The 18,570-nt window shown below is 40.7% G+C and overlaps 1 pseudogene; it reads right to left on the reverse strand.

Moving 5' to 3' along the window:
• Positions 1-2,003: 2,003 nt before the first annotated feature.
• Positions 2,004-2,559, reverse strand: LOC100943461 (annotated as a pseudogene).
• Positions 2,560-18,570: the final 16,011 nt, after the last annotated feature.

Here is an 18,570-nt window from a genome sequence, read left to right on the forward strand (position 1 = left end):
TTTCCCAAACAGTTGAGGAAAAAATCTGCACACACAGCTCCAAGTTCTATCATAGAGAAGAACATCTGTAAGATGAGAGGGTTGGGGCCTCCTTGGGTTGTTATTGGGGGGCTGTCATTGTGAAGGGAAAATCAGTTTACAAAGGCTCCTATTTCAATGCTTGAGCCAGATTGGTATTTCTGGGAGGTAGAAGTACAGGAAAGTTATAACCAAGTGTCAAGACAATGCCAACAAACTTGCCTTCACAGTGCCTAGGCCAATAAGATTACCAAAATCCATATTTGAATCTGAACTCTAATGAAATCTTGAAGAGCAAAATATTAAGGTCCTTACATGACAGTGTCCTTCTTGAGTTAAGGAACAGAGTCTTACTCACTTTGTCGCTCTAGTGCTGGGCACAGCATAAGCTCAGAAAACCCATGAATGCTTGATGAATGAAAAAATTTCATTTCAATTGATTTTTCTGGACATTAAATTATATTTCAGGCCTTGTGGCTAAAAATCATCCTAAAATGTATTTGGCAACATTCTTACATTAGCAAGTAAAGAGTACTGAACCTCCTTGCATCTTCCTAAGGGATCTTGCAATTGGTCTTGTGCAAGTTCCCCGACCACCTCTGACCATGTGTTGTTGTAGGAGGTGCGGGTAGAATGTGGAAGGGGCATGTGATTGAATTTGTTTTAACCCCAAGAGATCATGAGGCATTAAAATAATTCCCTGATATCTTTTTCTATAGCCTAATTTGATAGAGAACCTGCTTATATGAATGTTTTACATGTATTATCACAAGTCACTCTCACAACAGCCTGATGAAATAGATTTCTGTGTTAAGCCTCCTGGGGTTATTAATGATACAAACCCAACTCAAACAAGCCTAAGAAAAAAGGGAATTATTGGTATATATAAATGAAAATACCACAAGTTGTCTAGCTTCATGCTGAGCCAGCTATGTGCTCAAACAATGCCAGAAGTCCCTCTCTCCCTTCATTTCCCCAAAGTCCCTCTCTCCCTTTATTTCCCCGAAGTCTCTCTCTCCCTTCATTTCCCTGTTATTGTTTTCATACTCGAGTATGCTCTTTCCATGGGGCAAGATGAACTCCAGTAGCTTTGGCTCCCATGAGCCGTACATATTATAATTTTAAAAAGACAGAGCTCTGTTCCAATCCAACAACCACATCAGCCATCCTTGATAAGCTTGTTTGAGCTTCTTTGGGCCATGTGAGTGGGTCTGCCAATCATTGTGTCTAGGAGAATGCGATATTTTGATTAGCCGCTCTATATGGTTGGGGAGGAGAAGTTTCTCTATCAGCAGAATGAAAAAGGGCAATTCATAATCCCATTTTACATAGGATGAATCTAAGAGAACTCAAGTACTGTACTATAATTACCCAAGACCACAGGGCCTATTAAGGGCAAAGCTGGGACATAAATTCAAGTTATTTATCTCCAAAGTCTATTTTTAAATTTTTTCCTGTTTTTTTTTTTTTGTTGTTGTTGTTAAAGGGAAGGGATAATTCACAAACCTTAAAATTGTGCATTTATTTATGTTTATTTATCTATTTTTTTGAGACAGAGTCTTTTTTGTTTTTTTCAGTTTGTAGCAGGTTTCTTATTGCCAATCTGCAAGTTACACTGATCATATCATTAGTGTCACTTGTACAGGAAACCAATTTTGTTTGGGGAAAGGGTAGGCAAGCTCTGGCCTCAACTTTGAGTTACAACTTCTCAAGAATTTCACCAACAATTTCAAAAAAGTAAACATGTTAAGGTAAGCAGACAACACGTTAGAAGCCCAGACACGTGTTCTTGCTGTGTTATGTTGAACTCTCCATCCACCGTGGGCAGTCCTGACGATGATCTCTTTTGGACAACATGGTCACAAGGCTGGGATGATCCAGAGGAACTGAAGGAGCGTGAGAACAGGAGCAGAGGGGCCACCTCTTGCTGCTTCACGTGGGAGACAAGCTGCATCCAGTCCGTGGGCCTCCACGTGTCCCCTTCATCATCTGGCATAACACTTGATGTAGTCATCCACTTTGTTCCAGAAGTCCTCCTTGCCCCACAGTTGATGCTTTGCAGCCTCAATGTTCGGTGGGTCATCAAAATTCAAAAGATCAGTAAACAAAGAGTTTAATCCCCAAGCAACATCCTTCAGTGTTTACGTGGGAGCCCAGCCAGCACCATTGATCAAGTGTTCTGTCAGTAAACTTAGGCAAATTTCACCTGTCTCTGTGATGTTGGGGTGCAAGATCCTGGTCAAGCACTTCACCTTGGAGGCACCATGTTGTACGCATCGGGGACTTCAGTTTCAAATTGAAACTTTCCACCCTGGTAGTAACCCTCATCTGGGGTTATAGTTAGTTGAAAGCAATGAAGCTTGTTTGGATCAGGAAAATGCACTTTTCATGTACAAGGTAAATTAGCTTCAAGTTCTGCAACTTCTTTAAAAAGCAACTTATCTCTCACAGAAACCCTCTAAGTGGAGTAGGATGCTGTGGCTGATGTCGGGGACCTTTGAGACCATCATCGCGTTTCAGTTTGCTTGCCAGTGTTAGCATTACTGCTGCCTTTACCCTGGGCACCCACAGACAGGAGAGGTGGGCCGGACGCCCAGCACTACGCCCAGCCTGGGCGGTCCCTCATAGCCTTACCATCTCCAGTGGCAGGACCGGTAGTCTGAGATAGTCTCACTATGTCACCCTTGGTAGAGTGCTATGGTGTCTTAGCTCACAGCAACCTCAAACTCTTGTGTTCAAGCAATCCTCTTGCCTCAGCCTCCCAAGTAGCTGGGACTACATATGCCAGCCACAACACCTGGCTATTTTTAGAGGGGTGGGGGGTGTCTCGCTCTTGCTCAGGCTGGTCTCAAACTCCTAAGCTCAGGCAATCCACCCTCCTCAGCCTCCCAGAGTACTAGGACTACAGGCATGAGCCACCACTCCTGGCTTAAAATTGTACATTTTAAAGTGTACAACTCAGAGAAAAGCCTGTTTTAATTACCAGGCCAGGTTCAATCAACTTTGATGTGATTATGATCACTTGTGAAGTATGTGGTAAGCAATTTGTTACTATTAATAAGTGAACTACCCAACTTATTAAATTATTTACTTTAAAAAATAGAAATCAGAAGTAATGAAAGATTACCCCACCAATAACATCACCCTGCTCCCGTTTCCCTGTACTCTGATGTACTCTCTTAGATGTAGCCAGCACAACTCCTGCTTAAAATGGTATCATTACCGATTTCAAGTGGTGCCAGCAAGGTAATGGTGAAGCACATCTACAAGTTACTATAGAACTGTCCTCATCACAAAAGAGCGGGTAAGCACCCCAAGAAAGCTACAGAGTATTGTAGGAAAACCAGTTCAACAATTACCATTTTTCGATTCCAAAGATAAGAACTAGAAGGGATTTAAATGCGATGAAAAAAAGATAACTCATTCTCTGAAGAATCCAAAACATTAAGTATTTTGGAATTAACCTAAGAGGACATGCAAAACTTATTCAAAGAAAATAGCAAACATCCAATAGAAAAAAAAAAACTAAAATAAATGGACCTTCTGGCTGTGAAAATTCTACACAGTATATGGTATATTTGACCAAAGGTGTAAGAGCTCATGCAATCTTGGGCTGTGTTACCGGTAATACAGGTAGGAAGGTGATAATCTTGCTCTCCCCTGAGCTGCTCAGAGCACACTCCAAGGAAAACGCAGACAAACTAGAACAATGGGGCAAGGAAGTTGGCCAGGTTGGCAACAAGTTTGAAAACCCGCTCACACAAGGAATTCAGTATGTTGAATCTCAATGTTAGAGAACTGGAAGCATTTTTTTCAGGTAAGAGAAGATTTAGGGGCGGTGTTAAAGGACTGTAGTATGGAAGAAGTATTAGACTTGCTCTGTGGAGCAACAGTGAGTGGAAATTACAGGATAAGATACTGTGCCTCAAACAAGGTAGCAACTTTCTGAAAGTCAGAAATGTGGTTGGTCTATAAATAAAAGATGCTGTGAAACAGGTGGAGTAGATGATATTATCGCCTCTAACAAAGAGATGAGGAAAGGTCTAGCAAGTGAAAACAACTTGTGTGTAATTACCCCAGAGGGCACATGAGACTGTGGACACCCCCTCTGCCATGTCCATTGCCCCAGCATTGAACCTCAAGAGATGTGGCAAAACGTGTGAACAGCCAGCCCTGCCCTTTCCTATCTCCCATTGAGGACCTATAGGAAAGCTACCATTCAAAGGATGACAAACAACTTTGAATATCCTGTGGAGAGGGGGAGTCAGGCAAGGAATGGTGATTTCCTATGGGAAAGAAATGACTTCTGACAGGAAACAGGAATTTCTGACAGGAGAGCACTGGTTTGTGACAGGAAAACAGACATTTCTGACAGAAAATGTTGGCTTCTAATGGGATGTTTGTGAATTTCTGACAAGAAAACAAGGATTTCTGAAGAGAATAGTCATTTACTTCCGGTGGTGATTTCTAAAAGGAGAGTGGTTATTTCTGACAAGAAAACAGACTGCTGATAGGAGAGCATGGATTTCTGACAGAACACTAGTGTCCTTTACATAGGAAAACAGGGATTTCTGACAGGTCCTTGACAGGAATGAGAGTTTCTATTTGGAAGGACAAAAAGCAGCAGAATGGAACAAACTGAAAAACAATAAGGAGGAATCAGATTTTGCTCAGGGACTAGCTCCTTGGGTGTGGAGGGAGGTTCATCAGGAACCACAAGCTGGGTGGACAGAGGCTCAAATTGGGCCAGATTTTGGGTCCAGTATGTCGTCTGGCAGTATTGAGGAAGAGTATCTAGGTTTTTGTAAAATGTGTGAGCACAAGTGGCTAGGAAGTACCTAGCTGGTCTCACCCAGAGACTTGGAGGAAGGAGAGGAGAGGGAAACCTGGTCCTTCTTCAATCCCCAAATCTGGGAATAACAAAACTTTGGTTTGGGTGGCACCTGTGGCTCAAGCAGTAGAGCAGCAGCCCCATATCCTGGAGGTGGCAGGTTCAAACCTGGCCCTGGCCAAAAACTGCAAACAAAAAACAAAGCATTGGTTTTCACTCAGGACATTCTAGAAATCTTTTGCCCACTTAATTAATCGCAGATTCTTGGTGTGGAGGGCAGGACAGGAGAGAAGGGATCTCTCTACTGCTATGGCCTTGAGGCTATCCACAGACAAGGTACTAGCAGGCTGGGAGAGACCTGATCGTAGCAGAGGAAACGTGGCATTGTAATAGAAAGGAACTGCATTAAGGGCGGGGGAAGTATCAATAAGGCGCCCCTGACAGAGGTGGCAGGCAGGCAAAACCCCATAGCAGGCGAGGTATGCGATCAGCAGGAGAGGAGATTCTGCTGTGTCCCCGCTCGTCGTCGCCCACGCACCTCACCCAGGCTCCCAGGCAAGGCGGGGTCCCTCTTCAAGTCCCTTCCCCGAGCGAGTGGCTGCATTTTCTGTGAGCGAGAACCCAGCAGCGCCCGGCCCAGGCGGCCGCGCCTCCGAGGGCAGAGACGCTTTTGCTGTCAGACTGAGCTCTCAGTGACCCCAGCTCCCGGGCACCACGTCTCCCATGTGACTGGATTCCTGTGGGCGCCGAGCGCTGGGAGAATGCTAATTGTGCAGATCCCCAGAGCAGCTGCAGCCGGCCGCGCCAGCAGCGCCAGACTCGCACTTCCGACCGGATGCGGGGCTCAGCCCTGCAGGCCCGCGGCCAGGTGGCCTCTGCGGAGAACCCCCCACTGGCCACCCTTTGCTCTCTCTGGGGGTCCCCACCACTTCCTGCCTCCAGATCCAGGGAGCCCATCTTGTCTTTGCAGTGCCTATCACCTGTCCTCCCTCCTGGGGTTCCTCTCAGTCCCGGGCTGGAGGTCACAGAATTCCCCAGGTTTTTTTTCCTGTGTTGATGCCCCTGACTGGTCCTCAAGCCATTTTATTGCTGCCATTGACAACTGGGAAATAGACACCGTGTTAATAAGAATTACAGGGGGGAAAGCAGATCTGAGAGTTATTTTAATCTCAAAAAAATTGCGTTTCTGCAGAGAGTGGAGATTGCCTCCCGATTCGCTTATCTAGCTAGTCCTGTCTCTCTGTGAGACCCACTGTAACAGACTTTTGCTTTTCCTGGCCTCCTGCCTGAGGCGGCAGGTGAAGTGTCTAGTGTCTCCAGCAGCACTTTTTATCCTTTAATTGCCACAGCTTCCCAGGGAGAACAGTGAGGTGAGTTAGCAGGCTGCCTGCAGTCTCCAGGTCAGTCCCTTTCTGTGAAGACTTACTAGGCCTGAATTGTTGCTTAACTTTTAGTTAAGCATAAGTTTAGATAACCGAACTTAACTAAAGTTTAGATATTGGCAGTCCTTTTACTCATCTGTAAAAAGGGGACAAAAAATGCCTGCTTTGAGATTGGGTGCAGTGGCTCATGCCTGTAATCCTAGCACGCTGGGAGTCTGAGGTGAGAGGATTGTTTGAGACCAGCCTGAGCAAGAGAGAAAAACCCTGTCTCTACAAAAAACTAGAAAAATTAGCAGGGCCTGATGGCACATACCTGTCATCTCAGCTACTCAGGAAGCTGAGGCAGGAGGATTGCTTGAACCCAGGAGTTTGAGGTTGCTATGAGCTATGGTCACACCACTGCACTCTAGCCTGGGTGACAGACACCCTGTCTCCAAAAAAAAAGCCATTTTTGCATGGTTGTTGAGGTGACTAAATGAGATAATGTGTAAAATATCTGGCACCCAGTAGGTTTAATGTGATGTGGTCCCTTTATTTCTCCTCATCAGGGAAAAGCAGTACCCTTAAGAGGCTGGGCAGCTTGTGCCTGCCAGGAAGGCACCCAGCTGGGTGGCAGCTGAAACCCACTGCCCTGTCAGGTGGCCAGGGCAGGGCTTTCTGCACAAAGGCACCCCGAAGGGGAGCCTCATTGGCTATTGGATGTCTGTGCCAGCCCTACCGGGGAAAGAAAGAAAGGCACATCTAAGGCAAGCATTTGTCTTTACCTCCTTCCCCATAGGTAGACCAGGCTCCCTGGCTGTCAGTGGAGGCTTTGATGAGGCGCAGACTAGCTGCCACTATCATGGCTTCCCCTTTCTCATTGGAGGCTCTGGAGTGGGGCTGGCCTGCTTGCTTTGTGCTCTGGCAACCTCTTCCTTTGAGACGATTTGCAGGGTCTCAGACCCAGAGCTTCTATATCCAAGGCCCCCAATGAAGCTCTCTTTAATACCAGGGATAAAAAGAAAGCAGGGTTTATTTTTTTTCCTCAGTAGGAAGAAACTAAAGATGGAGTTCAAGGCCAGCTATCCTGAGAGGCCGCATGTCTCAGCAACAGCCCTGCTTCCTATGCAGGGTTGCCTTGATGGTTGCCCTTTTCTGTCATCATTTCTGTCTCACATAGTTGATAAGACACAAGACAGGATTACATCTCTGAGAGCTGATCTGCATATTCCCCTGTCATCCTGCTATCTCCCTGGTACCCAAGGGCACGCAGTTCACACTGAGCTCTCAGAAGCAAACACAGAGCTCACAGCACCAGGGCCAGATGCAAAGGCTCAGCAATGTGCTTGCGGAACCAGATTTTCCTCTCCCATAGACTAAAATAACTAGGCCTGGAGAAGCAGGACGAGGCAGCAGGGTCTGGACAGGGTGGGTGAAGACACTTGAGTTTTCTCGGTGCAGCCCCACCCACCCACAGTGCTGGGTGTGCACAGGCCTGGAACAGCAAACGATGGCCTTGGAGGCCGTAAGGAGGGGTAAGACCAGATGGAGAAACCTTATCCCTGAACAGAACAAGGTGCAAATTTCTCTAAGTTGAAGCCTGTTGGGCTCTATGCTGGCGAGGGGTTTGACTGTGGTTAGAGCAATTTCCTCAAATAAAAGGATTGCCAATATCAGAATCCTGTACACCATGCTAGAACAATTTCAGGAAAAACCCCTCAATTCATCAGCACAAAACTGACTTCTCAGGTGACGGGCATATATTTTTTGGTGGTATTTTGGGGAGGAAGAGGTAAGGAATAAGGAATCAAAAACACATCAAAGATTTCTTTTTTCAAACAACAAAAGACCAGCCGCTTCCAGGGATTCCCCTGGAGTCCAGACGTAGCCAGTGCAATCCATTCCTATGATACTTCTGCAATAGGAACAACTGATGCTCAGAGGGATGACCCAGGAATTACTAGGTCATCAAAGGAAGTTTCTATTCACTCAATTGCCAGAATCCTTATTTCCTTTGCATTATAGTGAGCAAAGCCTGACCATATTTCTCAATTAACGGCAAGCTTCTTGAAATGGATTTTTCAAGAATTCTAATATCCTTTGCACAAAGGTGATATACTGTATATAAATTAAATGTACCAAGCCTTCAGGAGCAAGCTAATCTTTGAGAGGAAACACATGTGGCTACACCCTGTAGATATTTGATGGACTGGGTAATGAGAGTGGTTCTTAACTGGAGAGGAGCATTTTCCCCTTCAGGGAATATTTGGCAATGTAAGAAGACATTTTTGGTTGTCATAATTAGGGGAGTAGGATGCTACTGGCATCTAGCAGATAAAGGCTAAGGGATTCTATTTAAAGTACAAAATAGCCCTTCACAACAAGGAATTATCTGGTCCAAAATGTCAATAGTGCTGAGGTTGAGAAACTATGGCTCATCATGATAGAAAAAGAAGGCACACCTCAGTGAAGACAGTAGAGTGGCTCCCATGAGGATATTCACAGGCCTCAGGGCCAAGCTCAGAAACCTACCCTCTCATTCATCACTGGGGGAGTTTTCAAATCTCAAAAAAATTGTATTTTGGCTCAGCACCGTAGCTCAGTGGTTAGGCACCAGCCACATACACTGGGGCTGGCGAGTTAAAGCTCGGCCCAGGCCTGCTAAACAACAATGACAACTACAACAACCAAAAAATAGCCAGGTGTTGGAGCAGGCACCTGTAGTCCCAGCTACTTGGGAGGCTGAGGCAAGAGAATTACTTAAGCCCAAGAGTTTGAGGTTTTTTTTTTCTTTTTTAAAGAGGAGTCTAGTTTCATTCTTCTGCATGTAGTTATCCAGTTTTTCCAGCACTATTTATTGAAGAGACTGTCCTTTCCCCCACTGGATGATCTTGGTGTCTTTGCTGAAGATAAATCGGCTGTTTATGCATGAATTTATATTTGTCTGGGCTCTTTATTCTGTTCCCTTAGTCTGTGTGTCTGTTTTTATGCCAGTAACATGTTGACTTGGTTACTATAGCTTTGAAGTAAATTTTAAAGTCAGATAGTATGATGTCTCCATCTTTGTTCTTTTTGCTCAGGAGCGCTTTGGCTATTCAGCTTCTTTGGGATTCCATGTAAACTTTAGAGTATGTTTTCTATTTCAGTGAATAACATCATTGATATATATATTTTTACATCATTGATATTTTGATAGAGATCACATTGAATCTGAAAATTGCTTTGGGTAGTATTTCAACAATATTAATTCTTCCAATCCATGAGCATAGACTATCTTTCCACTTTTTATGTCCTTTTCAATTTCTTTCATCAATGTTTTATAGTTTTCCTTACATAGATCTTTCACTTCTTCGGTAAATTGATTCCTAGCTATTTTATATTCTTTGTCGCTAGTGTAAATGGGATTGCTTTATTTCTTTTTCAGATTTTCACTGTTGGTGTACATTAAATCTACTGATTTTTATGTGTTTATTTAGTATCCTACAGTTTTATTGATTTCACTTACCAGTTCTACCAGTTTTTTGGTGGAACCCTTAGGTTTGTCTAAGTATAAGATCATGTCATCTGTGAACAAGGCCAATTTGACTTCTTCCTTTTCAGTTTGGATGCCCTTTATTTCTTTCTCTTGCCTAAATTCTCTGGGTAGAACTTACAGTACTATATTGAATAATGGTGGTAAAAGTGGGCCTCTTTGTCTTGTTTTAGGTCTTAGAGGAAAAGCCATCAATTTTTTCCCATTCAGTATGATGTTAGCTGTGGTTATATGTGGTTTGTCATATATATTCTTTATTATTTTGAGGTATGATCCTTCTATACCCAGTTTGATGAGGGTTTTTATCATAAAGGAATACAGAATTTTATCGAGTGCTTTTTTTGCATCTATTAAAATAATAATATGATTTTTGTTCATGGTTCTATTAATGTGATGTGTCACATTTACTGACTTTTCTGTGTTGAACCATCTTCGCATCCCTGGAATGAATCCCACTTAATCATGGCTAATGATCTTTTTAATGTGATGTTGAATTTGATTTGCCAGTATTTTGTTGAGAATTTTTGTATCTATGCTCATAAGTGATATTGGCCTGTAGTTTTCTTTTTTCTTTATGTCCTTGTCTGGTTTTTGGTATCAGAGTAATGCTGGCCTTGTTAAATGAGTTTGGAATTGTTCTATACTCTTTAATATTTTTGAAGAGTTTGAAAAGAATTGGTATTAGTTCTTTAGATGTTTAATAGGATCTAGCATCAGGCAGCACCTGTAGTCCCAGCTACTCGGGAGGCTGAGGCAAGAGAATTGCCTAAGCCCAAGAGCTGGAGGTTGCTGTGAGCTGTGACGCCACCGCACTCTACCGAGGGTGATAAAGTGAGAGTCTGTCTCTAAAAAAAAAAGAGAGAGACTAATTCTCACATAAATTGGATTAATTTTGACCAAAGTACATTATTTAAACATTAATTTTTAGTTCAACTTGTTAATATGTTGTTTAGGATACTGCATCCTCATTTATAAGTGAAATATGTTTGTAATTTTCCCTTTATAGTAATGTATTTTCTCCAATTTTAGTATCAGGTGTATCCAGATTAAGTAGAATGATTTTGAAGTATTTCTTCTTTTTCCATTGTCTATAAGATTTGGCATGATCAGTTTTTTGAAATTATCTTTACTTTTATTTATAAATATTGTCTATTTTTTGAGACTTTGGGAAGAAAAATAATAAGTTAACTGATGACTCCATACGAAACCTCAGAGTCAAAGCATTTTATAATAGACATACTCTTATTTGACAATGTGAATGTTACTTTCTTTGCATTATTATTATTATTGCTTAATATTTTGATGCAGCAATCGTCTGATTTTTTTCTGAATGTATTTATGTTCGTTTGTTCTTTACAAAGTTTTTGTTTCTAGTCCTTATCTTAAACATTGTTATTATTATTAAATTTTAAAACTTTTTAACTTTGTGAAGGCAAAAAGTGGAAACCTAATAAACACATGTATATGTAAAAAAAAAAAAAAAAAGATCTAGCATCTATCTTTAGATGCTTAATAGGCAGTTAAGCCATCAGGTCCTGGGCTTTTCTTTGATGGAAGACTTTTTATTACAGCTTAGATCTTGTTACTCATTATTGGTTTATCAAAGCTTTCTATTTCTTCATGGTTCAGTCTTGGTAGGTTGCATGCATTTAGGAGTTTATCCATTTCTTCTGAGTTTTCCAATTTGTTGGCATATCACTATTCATAACAGTCTCTAATGTTTCATTGTATTTATGTCATCTCAGTTCTTATGTCTCCTTTGTTGTTTCTGATGTTATTTATTTGGGTCTTCTCTCTTTTTCTCTTAGTCTAGCTACAGATTTGTTGATTTTGTTTATTTTCCAAACTAACATCTTTTTATTTCTCTAATCATTTTTATTTTAGTCTTGCTTTTATTTGATTCTGTTCTGATAGTTATTGTTTCTTTTGTTCTAATTTGGGGTTTATTTTGTTTTTGCTTTTCTAGTTCCTTGAGGTATATCATTAGGTTGTTTATTTGAATTCTTTCTGCTTTTTGGATACAGGCATTTATTGCTGTAAACTTCCTTCTTGGTACTACTTTTGCCATATCTTGTTGATTTGGGTACTTTATATTTCCATTTTCATTTGTTTCAAGAAATAGAAATGTCCTTCCTTAATTTATTCATTGACCAATTGGTCATTCAGGAGCATGTCTAATTTCCATGCAATTTTGAATTTTCTAGGGTTCCTTGTACTACTGATTTTTAGTTTTATTCCACTATGGTCAGAAAAATACTTGATATGATTTCTACATTTTTGCACTTGTTCAGACTTATTTTATGGCCTAAGATATGGTCTATTCTGGAGACTGTACCATGTGCTAATAAAAAGAATGTGTATTCTGCAGCAGTTGGGTGAAATGTTCTGTGTTGGTTAGACCTATAAGGTCTAATATATAGTTTAAACTCCAATGTTCCTTTGCTGATTTTCTGTCTGGATGATCTGTCCCTTAATGACAATTCAGTGTAAAGTTCCCTACTATTATTGTATTATACTCTATCTCTCCCTTTAAATCTATTAATTTTTGCTTTATATATTTAGGACTCTAATGTTGGGTGTGTGTATATATATGTGTGTGTGTATATATATATATATATACACACACACACACATACATACACATATATGTTATATCCTCTTGCTGAATTGTATTTCTGTTATCTTGGTTGTTATGTCTTCTTTTTTGTTTCTCTTATCATTATATAGTAACCTTCTTTGTCTCTTTTTACAGTCTTTGATTTATAGACTGTTTTATCTGATATAAGTATTGCTACTCCTGCTTTTTTTTGGTTTCCAGTTTCGTGGAATATCTTTTACCATTCCCTCACCTTAAGTTGATGAATGACTTTATAGGTGAAGTAGATTTCTTGAAGACAACATATAATTGTATCTTGTTTCTTTTTTTTTCTTTTTTTCTTTTTTTTTGAGACAGAGCCTCAAGCTGTCCCCCTGGGTAGAGTGCCGTGGCATTACAGCTCACAGCAACCTCTAACTCCTGGGCTCAAGCGAGTCTCCTGCCTCCGCCTCCCAAGTAGCTGGGACCACAGGTGCCCGCCACAACGCCCAGCTATTTTTTGGTTGCAGCTGTCATTGTTGCTTGGCGGGTCTGGGCTGGGGATTCGAACCCGCCACCTTAGGTGTATGTGGCTGGCACCTTAGCCAGTTGAGCTATAGGCGCCAAGCCGTGTATCTTGTTTCTTTATCTACTCAGCTGCTCTATGCCTTTTACTTGGAGAATTGAGTTCATTTACATTCATTGATAAATAAGAACTGACTATTACCATTTTGTTGCTTGTTTTCTGATTATATTGTATAACTCTTATCTTCCCTTCTTCCTTACTTATTGCCTTCCTTTGTGGTTAAGTGATTTTCTTTGGTAGTATGTCTTAATTCATTGCTTTTTGTTTTTAGTGACTCTATCATAAGATTTGCATTATGGTTACCAAGAGACTTCTAAAAACATCTTAGAGATATAATAAGTTATTTTAAAGAAATGATAATTTATCTTAGATCTCAAAGAAAAGGATAGAAACAAAGAAAAACTCCACTTTAATTCCACATCCACCACATTTAGATTTTTGGTGGTCTCAATTTAAATATTTTTATATTATTTATTTCTTAACATGTTGCTGTAGATATTATATTTTTGATAGATTTGTCTTTTGAACTTTATACTATAGTTATGAATGGATTGTGCACCACAATTAGAGTGTTAGAGTATTCTAGGTTTGTCCATGTACTTAATTTCACCAGTAGGTTACATATCTTCAAAAGTTTGTTTGTTTTGTTTTTGCTTGTTTGTATTTTTTCTTTCAGATTGAAGAACTCCCTCTATTATTTCTTATAAAATGGGTCTGGTGATGGTGACTTCTTTCAGCTTTTGTTTATCTGAAAAAGATTTTATCTTTCCTTCATATTTATAGGGTAACTTTGCTAGATACAGTATTCTTATATGGCGGATTTTTGTTTTTTTTTTTACTTTGAAAATGTCATTCTACTCCCCCTGGCCTGTATGGTTTCCTTTGAGAAGCCTGTTGCCAGACAAATTGGAGCTTCTTCATATGTTATTTGTTACTTTTCTCTTGTTGCTTTAAGGATTCTCTCTTTGTCCTTAACTTTTGAGAGTTTACTATATGCCGTGGGGTACTTTTATTTAAGCCAAATCTGTTTAGACCTCCCTGTGCTGCATATGTATATCTTTCTCAAGTTTTAGAAATTTTTCTCTGATTATTTCTTTGAATAAGCTCTCTATCTCTTGCTGTTGCTTACCTCCTTCTTGAACACCAATAATTCTCAATTTTGTCTTTTGAAGTAATTGTCTTTATCTTTTTTTTTGAGTCAGAGCCTCAAGCTATCCCCCTGGGTAGAGTGCCATGGCATCACAGCTCACAGCAACCTCCAACTCCTGGGCCCAAGCGAGTCTCCTGCCTCAGCCTCCCAAGTAGCTGGGACCACAGGCACCAGCCACAATGCCCAGCTATTTTTTGGTTGCAGCCATCATTGTTGTTTTTGGTGGGCCTGGGCTGGATTTGAACCCGCCACCTTAGGTGTATGTGGCTGGGGCCTTAGCCACTTGAGCCACAGGTGCCACGCCAGTTGTCTTTATCTTATAGATGATCTTCATAAAGTTTTATTCTTTTCTCCTCAGACTGTGTTCCTAAATGATCTATGTTGAAGCTCAGTGATCCTTTCCTTTACTCGATCCATTCTACTATTGAGAGCTTCTAGTGAATTTCTCAGTTTGGCAAATGTATTTCTCAGTGTCAAGATTCCTGTTTGATTTTTTATTATTTTAATCTCTTTTAAAAATTTCTGTAATAAACTTCTGAGTTGCTTTTCTGTGTTATTTTAGGGATCATTGAGTTTCCTTAAAACTACTATTTTGAATTTTTGGTCAGAGAGCTTACATCTTGATGTCTCACTAAGGTTAGTTCCTTGCTTTGTCCATTTGGGGAGATCATAATTCCTTGTTTGTAATTGTTTCTTGTTAATGTATGTCTATATCTTTGCATTGAAGGATTAGTTATTTATTCTGGTCCTCTCTGGCTTGTTTTGGTTTTTATTTGATATATTTGTTTAGAGGTTCATTACTGGTAGCTCACTGCCTACTTTTTGGCACTAGGTGATGCCTTAAGCCCAGTCTGCCTCAGCTCTATTAACAAATCAGAGTGCTGCCCTTCTTACATGGGGGAGGTCTCAAAGGGGATATCCGAGTAGTGTGGGAAGGCTAGCTAGCGGTTCATGACAGGGGACCTGTGGGACAAACCTACTGTGTGGTGCTGCTAAAAAGCCATTCTAATTTGGCATCTCCTTTGGCTGAGCTACAGAGCAATTTCCAGGGCCAGTATGCTAATCCTACCTCCCATATTTGTCTCTGACAGTCCCTTTCAGATACTCACAGCATCAGGTCTCCTGCCAGAGATCCCAGAATAGTGAGGAAGTGGTTGTCCACCTCAATCTTACATTTTTTCAGTGCAGAAATAGTGAGTTGGGGGGAAATTTTCCATGTATTTGATGCCCAGCAAAATGGGGCAGGAGCTTCACAGACTTGGAAATCCAATTCTCTTATCATTTGCCAGAGCTTTTTCACTTCTCCATTGCTCCATGAACTGTCTTATCTTCATATTTGAATTCTGGGATATCCCTGGTGGGAATCTCAGCATGTGTATTTGTTTTTGGTTTTCTGTGTTGGGATAGGAGAGGGAAGCTGGCTTCCTTCCACACCACCATTTCTCTAGTAAGTATTTAAGAGCTTAAATAAGGAACTAGTTATTTCATATACTTCTGAATCTCAATTAGTTTGTGAGAATTTCACAACAGTAAAGAAAAGAAAAAGTAGTGAACAAGCCCATTATCAGTTGCCGTGAAAGCCCATGTTGACCTTAGGGTTCATATATGGTACAATTTTCTTAAATTCTTCTTGAGGATTCCAGGTGATCTTGGGGTTCTCTGAACCTCAATTTCTAAATATACTTAACCAGATTAGATATTTGGGGGTTATTTTATAGAAAAAAAAATGAACGCTTTTATTTTTTTTTTAGAGATATCCATCCATCCATCCATTCATTCATTCAACAAACATTGATCAAATATAACGATCTGTGTAGATTATAGACTTAAAAATAGAAGTCCATTGAACACAAATTCAATGTAGCTAAACTCTATAAGGAAATCAAGAACTACAAGAAAGTCATTATGACCGGCTTACAATTGATGCTTTAAACCACTTTTGATGAAAAGATAAGGGCTCTTCAATTGGAATGTAAAGTATGCAGACCCAGAAAATTTCCTACAAGTGAGTCAGAAATTCCCCGAATTCTAAGCAGGCTCTCAAATAGCGATAGTGTTAGGAGAAAACTAGTAATAGAATACTTTACCTACTTTAACCTATTTTCATCAGTTATTTGTGATGAAAATCTAAAATCTCATCATTGAAACTTCAAAACAGTTTCCAGTGCGACTATCTGAAGGGCAAGGAAAAAAAGGTTAGATTTAATCTAGAGTCTGGAATTGACTGCTGTTCATTAAGGAACTTTCTTCCTTAAAGAAAAAAAGAAAGGATACAGTACAATTCCATTATCCACACAATATCTTTTCATTTGATCAAAAAGTAACTGCATTTTATTTGTAAGGGAGAGATGGGATTGATCTGGCAGATGGAAACTAAGGCAATATTTCTAGATGGATATTTTGACTTTGTTACATGGAAGATGACAAAATTAGGCAGGAAATTACAAAAGTCTATGACTCAAAAAAGGAAATTACTTGGGTGATATTCGTGTAGAGAATCCACTGAGGATTCTAGCAGCACAGATAAAAGGGGTGGGGTGGAGGCTGGAACAGCTTTTTTGTTTAGTTTCTGAGTATTGCTGTTTATATCACTACCAGGTGCCATGCTCTGAGCCGGCAGGGACTAAGATGGATAACATGCTGTCCCTGCTTTTGAGATTTTATAATCCATTTGGAAGACACTCAGCCAAATCACTAGACAGTTCCAGCCCACTGTGATTGGGATCCTAATGGAGCCAGTGCCTGGGAGCATATGTGAGGGTTCTCACCTAGACTGGGGCACTGGGCAGGGGTGCTGCCTGGACACAGAAAGGCAGGAGTCTCTCTCAAGTGCCTTTTAGGTCTAAAGTTGTACATGTGGCTCTGAAAGAAAAAAAATCTGAATCACAAGAGTGTGATATAAAATCCTCCTGGGGAAAAAACAGTACATGAAAATACTATCAGATTCTTTACCACCTTTATTTAATTGCACTTGAAAATGGGAAACTAGGCAGACATGGAGGCTTTGGAATTCACAACACCTACCCCCCAGGTTTGCTCAGGTTGTTAGGGGATCTCCAGGGACATCCACTCTTCCCATTAGCAGCAAACTGGGCCAGAGAACACACCACATTAGCTGCACTACTATTTGCTCTATTAGATTACAAAGTCAAGTAATTGCCATTTAAGCTTCAAGTAATGATGAGGGCATTCATCTGTGTTTTTGTTCATTTGTATAGCAATTAATTTGTACCTAAATTAACAATAAAAATGGCTATGTGATCCAATAAAGTAGAAATGATAGCAGGAAAAAATAATCTGGTCTGTTTTGCCCTCCTAGTAAGACCAAATCACCCTTTCCCCTCCTGCTATTGTTTGTCTCTCTGGAGAAGGTTATGTTCAGGCAAGCAGGGTGGGAACCAGGAGAGTATGCTGCCCCCCCCCCCCGTGTAGGCTCCAGCCTCAAAGGCTGGGGACAGGAAAATGGAACTTGTGTGATGCAAAGTATTATTGAGTTGAAAGGTACAGCAGGTCATGACTGCAGCGTGCTCCCAAGGAATTCCAGGAAACAGCCCCCTGGAATTGTTGAAGGCAAAGATAGACACAAACTAACCCAGAAGATGTTAGCATAGAATTAGCAAATTGTGACTCTTGGGCACCATATGGCTAGCAGACACTTTTTGTTTGGCATGAAAGGGTTTTTCAGTCTTTGGATTTGTTTCCAATGTTTAAAAATTAGGATATTTCACACGAATATTCAGATTTCCAATTCTCTTGAAAAGTTGGAAGATTGTTGGCACTATATCTGCATTCCTGCCTGACAGCACTTGGCTGGAGCTGAGTGATCACTGTCCCCTTTAGTCTGGCAGTGTTTGCATATTTACTGCAGCCGCCACCACTCTCTATTGCCTTATACTGTGCCTGCCTCTCTTATTACCACTCCTGGCTCCTGTTTTAGGATTTGCCTGGTCACTTGTAGGAGTAACTTTCTTGATTGTTGTTTACATCACTTCACTTTTTTAACTTCTGGAGCCTTTCTTTTTCTTTTTCAGAATTTGAATGTCTTGAATGTGGATGCTGCTCCCTGAAGGTCTTACACATCTGCTATTAGGTTTGTTTGTTTGTTTGTTTGTTTTTTTAACTTTGTTGCCATGGAACCACAGACTTACCTATCTGAAGGGAATTTACTCTGGAGAATGGCTTATCTACCTGCTTCTTTTAGGAAGTAAGGCTCAGAGAGGCAACATGACTTGTTCAGGGTCACCCAGTGACTTGAGATAAAGCTAAGACTAGAACCAGTCCTAGTGCTTTTCCTACTATTAATATATTTCAGCCTCTTCTGGGGTACTCATTCATGATATTGCATGTCCCAGAACAAGAACAAAATTTCCCAAGTCATCATGCAATCTTTTCACCTTGGAAAAGTTTGAATAGTTGTAGACCTTTTGGGCAAGCCTGTCTGCACTCCTAGCTAACCACTGGTCATGGGATGCAGTGTTCAAAGCTAGTTGCTGATTCAGTCTGTTGATTCTCAGAAT

Source organism: Otolemur garnettii, unplaced genomic scaffold (assembly GCF_000181295.1).
Source record: "Otolemur garnettii isolate 467f Iridium unplaced genomic scaffold, OtoGar3 scaffold00060, whole genome shotgun sequence".
Taxonomy (NCBI): Eukaryota; Metazoa; Chordata; class Mammalia; order Primates; family Galagidae; genus Otolemur; species Otolemur garnettii.